The sequence below is a fragment of the Rutidosis leptorrhynchoides genome, chromosome 11, assembly GCF_046630445.1.
Source record: "Rutidosis leptorrhynchoides isolate AG116_Rl617_1_P2 chromosome 11, CSIRO_AGI_Rlap_v1, whole genome shotgun sequence".
In the NCBI taxonomy this organism is placed as follows: Eukaryota; Viridiplantae; Streptophyta; class Magnoliopsida; order Asterales; family Asteraceae; genus Rutidosis; species Rutidosis leptorrhynchoides.
Window position 1 is genome coordinate 321,140,023 of NC_092343.1, and position 7,066 is coordinate 321,147,088.

Sequence of the window (7,066 nt, forward strand, 5' to 3'; positions counted from 1 at the left end):
CCCTATAAAGCCAACCGAATTCTGATCGCAAAATAGAATCTATTTTCTCTCTTCTCTCATATATACGTAAAATATATATATATAATTTATATTTTAATTTTAATTTTAATTATAATTCTAATAATAAGGGTATGTTAGCGAATGTTGTAAGGGTGTAAGTCGAAATTCTGTCCGTGTAACGCTACGCTATTTTTAATCATTGTAAGTTATGTTCAACCTTTTTACATTAATGTCTCGTAGCTAAGTTATTATTATGCTTATTTAAAACGAAGTAATCATGATGTTGGGCTAATTACTAAAATTGGGTAATTGGGCTTTGTACCATAATTGGGGTTTGGACAAAAGAACGACACTTGAAGAAATTAGACTATGGGCTATTAATGGGCTTTATATTTGTTTAACTAAATGATAGTTTGTTAATGTTAATATAAAGATTTACAATTGGGCGTCCCTATAAATTACCATACACACTCGATCGGACACGATGGGCGGGGTATTTATATGTACGAATAATCGTTCGTTTAACCGGACACGGGAATGGATTAATAGCCACTAGAATAATTAAAACAGGGGTGAAATTACATTCAAGGGTAATTGGTGTAATTGTTAACAAAGTAGTAAAACCTTGGTTTACACGCAGTCGATAACCTGGTGTATTCATTAAACAAAGTATTAAAACCTTGTTACAATTCGAATCCCCAATTAGTTGGAATATTTAACTTCGGGTATAATAATAATTTGACAAGGACACTCGCACTTTATATTTATGACTGATGGACTGTTATGGACAAAAACCAGACGGACATATTAAATAATCCAGGACAAAGGACAATTAACCCATGGGCATAAAACTAAAATCAACACGTCAAACATCATGATTACGGAAGTTTAAATAAGCATAATTCTTTTATTTCATATTTAATTTCCTTTATTTTATATTTAATTGCACTTTTAATTATCGCACTTTTATTTATTGTTATTTAATCGCACTTTTAATTATCGTACTTTTTAATTATCGCAAGTTTATTTTATCGCACTTTTATTATTCGCAATTTCATTATCGTTATTTACTTTACGCTTTAATTTAAGTCTTGTATTTATTTTATATTTTACATTAGGTTTTAACTGCGACTAAAGTCTTAAAATCGACAAACAGGTCATTAAACGGTAAAAACTCCCCTTTATAATAATAATATTACTTATATATATATTTGTATTTTTATAAAAGTAAACTAATATAGCGTTGAGCTTTGTTTAAAAATTTCCCTGTGGAACGAACCGGACTTACTAAAAACTACACTACTGTACGATTAGGTACACTGCCTATAAGTGTTGTAGCAAGGTTTAAGTATATCCATTCTATAAATAAATAAATATCTTGTGTAAAATTGTATCGTATTTAATAGTATTTCCTAGTAAAATATAAAGCTATTTTATATACACCTCGCATAACATCAAGTATTTTTGGCGCCGCTGCCGGGGAACACTCTTAAACGCCGGAAGCGCAACGCTAATATATAAAATAAAATAAAAAGATTTTTAGATTACTTCTATTAAAAATTCGTTTTTGTAAAAATACGTTTTAATTATTCAAAAATATAAAAAGAAAAACAAAAATATAAGTATTTTTAAGATTTTGTTAAATATTTAAGTTTTATAAGTTTCTTTAATTCTATTTTAGTTTATAAAAATATAAGTTTTATTTTAATATCTTTTATTTATTTAAAAACAGAAAACAGAAAATAAAAAAAAAATAAAGAAAAAACGCGTCGAATTTAAAGCTGTCATCTGAATTTTTGAACCCCGCGACTCGCGGGGTTTGAAGCATTATATACCGCAACTCGCGGAGGGTACCTGACACGCGAACAGGAAGCCCTAATTCAGCATTAATTACGGGTTTTAATTAATTATAATTATTATTTAACCCTAATTATTATTATTATTATTATTAGTTTTATTTTTACTTTTACTTTTTATTTAATTTATGTATTTAGTATTAATTAGTTTTATTAAATTGTAAAATTAATAGTTTTATTAAATAAATAATATAAAAATAATATTTTTATAAAAATTGTACTTTTTACAACTTTTTGTATATTTTTATATTTTGTCCCTTTTTAATCGTTTTAGCGTAATATTTGTATTTTTAGCTCATATTTAATTTTAAACTTAGTTTTTGCCATAGTCATTTTTACTCCTAAATTTTTAGGCTTTGCCGTAGAATTCCTTAAGTGCTTTTTCTTTAGACTAAGATTTAGGTACTTTAGAATTTTGCGACGCCTTTTTAAGTTTTAGTTTCTTTTTAAGTTATTTCCATTTGGGATTTAGTTTTTCCTGTAAGCTTTAATATTTTTAGACACCTTTTACTATGTATCAATTATCATTCCAATTAGTAATTTCAATTTGCGATTATAATTTTAAGTTAGTTGTAGTAATAAGGTTAGGTTAGTCAAGTATTTTTAAGTTTTTATAAGTTTCTTTTATTTTTCCGTCACCTTTTATTTTCAACCATTTTTTCTTTTTCGACCTTTTTCGACGAACTCTTTTTCTCTCTCATTTCTCGCTATTCTAGTTTTAGGACTTAGAATTTTTTCTACTTCTTATCTAAATTTCTTAAAATTACGAAAATTTATTTTGAGTGGTTAAATTGATAGACATCAAAATTTCTGGTTCGTAGTAATAGTTGGATTTGTACGTGGACCGGGTTATTGGAGCCAAACAGTCCTCAATTATATTGAGACCAAACGAATCATGCCCCTCTGCTGCATCTTTTGGCTATTCGAAACGTGGGCAAAATCAGAAAAGTCTATTGATTGGATAACTTATTATAATTTTTCTTTCCTTTTTAAAACTAATAGGATATTCAGTGAATGCACCGAGCAAGACGTTCATCACCTTTTGTACGTTCACCACCTGTAACTAGATCAAGACATTTAGCAAATATAACCGCCGTTGATTTTTCTTTAGAATCGTCATCCAGTCGACCAAATACTTCAGTTCAAATTTCCGATAATCCATTTTTTTGAACCCAACCTCACAATTGAGAATCCGGAAAATATTCAGGAACGGTTCGTAGATCCTGAACCATTAAACTTTCCTCCGGAGCCACCAATCATTCAAACAGAGATTGTTGAGGAACGAACCATTAAATCAGAATCATCTAGTGATACCGATTCAACAAATTCAATTATGGAGAATCTGGAACCTTTAAGTATGGAACACCGAATGAGAGCTAAACGCACTGGCCAAGGTCACGCAATTACTCATCCAGACATTAATGCGCCAGATTATGAAATCAAAGGACAAATTTTACACATGGTGACTAATCAATGCCAATTTAGTGGTGCGCCGAAGGAAGATCCAAATGAACATCTACGTACCTTTAATAGGATCTGCACACTATTTAAAATCCGAGATGTGGAGGATGAACAGATATATCTCATGTTATTTCCCTGGACTTTAAAGGGAGAAGCCAAAGATTGGTTGGAATCGTTACCTGAAGGGGCGATTGATACATGGGATGTTTTAGTTGACAAATTTCTTAAACAATTCTTTCCTGCATCTAAAGCCGTAAGACTTCAAGCAGAAATTGTTACGTTCACACAGAAACCAAATGAAACTCTATATGAGGCATGGACAAGATATGGAAAGTTGTTAAGAGGATGTCCGCAACATGGTTTAGACACCTGTCAAATAGTACAAATATTCTACCAAGGATGCGACATCACTACAAGGAAAGACATAGATATAGCAGCTGGTGGTTCTATTATGAAGAAAACCGAAACTGATGCTTACAAAATTATTGATAATACTGCTTCCCACTCACATGAGTGGCACCAAGAAAAAGATATCATTAGATCATCTAAAGCAGCTAGAGCCGATTCTAGTCATGACTTAGATTCCATTTCCGCAAAGATAGATGCTGTGGAGAGACGAATGGAAAAGATGACTAAGGATATTCACTCAATACGAATTAGTTGTGAGCAGTGTGGAGGACCACATTTGACAAAAGATTGTCTCAGTATTGAATTAACAATGGAACAAAGAGAGAATATTTCATACATAAACCAAAGGCCTGGAAATAATTATCAGAATAATTATCAACCGCCAAGACCGATTTACAATCAAAACCAGAATTATAACCGAAATATTCCATACAACAACCAACAAGGTCCTAGCAATCAACAAGTATCCAATAATACTTACAACCAGCAAAGACCGAATTTTCAAAACAAACCACCACAACAAACCGATGATAAAAAACCAAATTTAGAAGATATGATGACGAAGCTAGTTGAAACTCAAACGCAGTTTTTCACATCTCAAAAACAAACTAATGAACAAAATGCTCAAGCATTTAGAAATCAACAAGCTTCTATTCAAAATCTGGAACAAGAAGTAAGTAACCTAGCAAGATTAATAGGTGAAAGAAAACCGGGAAGTCTACCTAGTGATACAAATGCTAACCCCCGGAATGAAACAGCTAAAGCTATTACCACAAGAAGTGGTACAACACTTAAACCACCTGAAATACCTGTAAATTCTGATGAAACTATTCCTACTCCACAAGAACCACAACCTGATCAAGATAAGGAAAAAGAACCGGTAGTTGAGAAGGTTAATGAAGATAACAAAGTTAAGGATAAACCTTATGTTAAACCATACCAACCACCACTTCCTTACCCGAGTAAAATGAAGAAAGAGAAACTTGAAGCCGAGCAATCCAAATTCTTAGATATGTTTAAACAGATAAATGTAAATCTTCCTTTCATTGATGTGATTTCAGGAATGCCAAGATATGCTAAATTCTTGAAAGATCTAATCTCAAATAGAAAGAAAATGGAAGAACTCTCGGCTGTTACTATGAATGCTAATTGTTAAGCAGTGCTGTTGAATAAGATACCAGAAAAACTATCTGATCCAGGAAGTTTCACAATTCCATGTTTTCTGGGTAGTCTTAGTTCAATAGAAGCATTGGCAGACTTAGGTGCTAGTATAAATCTAATGCCGTATTCACTATACACTAAACTAGACCTTGGAGAATTGAAACCAACCAGAATAAGCATACAACTAGCCGATAGATCAATAAAATATCCTAGAGGGATAATGGAGAACATGCTAGTTAAAGTTGGTACTTTAGTATTTCCAGTAGATTTTGTTGTTTTGGACATGGAAGAAGATTCTCAAGTTCCTCTCATATTAGGAAGACCATTCTTAAACACGGCTAAAGCAATGATAGACGTGTTCGGTAAGAAACTGACCCTAAGTATAGAGGATGAGAGTGTTACCTTTTCAGTTGATAGAGCAATGCAACAACCACAATCTGCAGATGATACATGTTATTATATTCAAACTATAGATGCACATGCAGAATTATTAGAAGAATTTCCAGAATTACAAGGAACAGGAGAATGTTCTTTAGGAGAAGGTAATGAACCAATTGATGAAGCTGAAATGTTAGCTACACTTATAGCTAATGGATATGAACCAACAACAGAAGAAATTCAAATGCTAAAAGAAGAAGACAGATATCGATATAAATCATCGATAGAAGAACCTCCGAAATTAGAGTTAAAGCCACTTCCAAACCATTTGGAATACGCTTATTTACATGGTGAATCTGAATTACCTGTAATAATATCGTCTTCTCTTACTGAAAATGAGAAATCACAACTCATTTATGTGTTGAAAGCTCATAAACCAGCCATTGCATGGAAGATTCATGATATTAAAGGAATAAGTCCTTCGTATTGCACACATAAAATCCTTATGGAAGAAGGTCATAAAACGTATGTGCAACGCCAATGAAGACTAAATCCTAATATGCAAGATGTAGTTAAGAAAGAGATTATTAAACTGCTAGATGCAGGTTTAATTTATCCAATCTCTGATAGTCCATGGGTAAGCCCAGTTCAATGCGTACCTAAGAAGGGTGGCATGACTGTCATTACAAATGAGAAAAATGAGCTTATTCCTACTAGGACTGTAACAGGATGGCGTGTATGTATTGATTATAGAAAATTAAATGACGCCACCAGAAAAGATCACTTTCCCTTACCTTTCATAGATCAAATGTTGGAAAGATTAGCCGGAAATAGTTACTATTGTTTTCTAGATGGATTTTCCGGATATTTTCAAATTCCAATAGCACCCGAAGAGCAAGAGAAAACCACATTCACGTGCCCTTATGGTACTTTTGCTTACAAACGCATGCCATTTGGACTTTGTAACGCCCCTGCAACCTTTCAAAGGTGTATGATGGCGATTTTTCACGACATGATAGAAGAATGCATGGAAGTTTTCATGGATGACTTTTCAGTCTTCGGTGATACATTTAAATCATGTCTAGTTAATCTAGAACGAATGCTAATTAGATGCGAAAAATCAAATCTAGTACTTAATTGGGAGAAATGCCATTTCATGGTTAAAGAAGGCATCGTTCTTGGACATAAAATTTCAAAAGAAGGAATTGAAGTGGATAGAGCTAAAGTAGATGTAATTGCTAAACTTCCACATCCCACAAATGTTAGAGGAATTAGGAGTTTTCTAGGGCATGCCGGTTTTTACCGACGTTTCATAAAAGATTTTTCTAAAATTGCCACTCCTATGAATAAACTCCTAGAAAAGGATGCGCCATTCATCTTTTCAGATGAGTGTATCAAATCTTTTAATATTCTTAAAGAAAAACTCACTAATGCGCCGATCATGATAACACCAAATTGGAATCTACCATTTGAACTAATGTGCGATGCAAGTGATTTTGCATTGGGAGCCGTTTTAGGACAAAGGATTGAAAAACGATTTCAACCTATATATTATGCTAGTAAGACGTTACAAGGAGCACAAATGAACTATACAACTACTGAAAAAGAACTCCTTGCTATTGTCTTTGCTTTTGACAAATTTCGATCATATCTCGTTCTAGCAAAAACGGTGGTCTATACCGACCATTCTGCTCTTAGATACCTATTTTCAAAACAAGATGCTAAACCAAGATTAATCCGTTGGATCTTACTCTTACAAGAGTTTGATATTGAAATCCGAGATAAAAAAAGGAGCAGAAAAT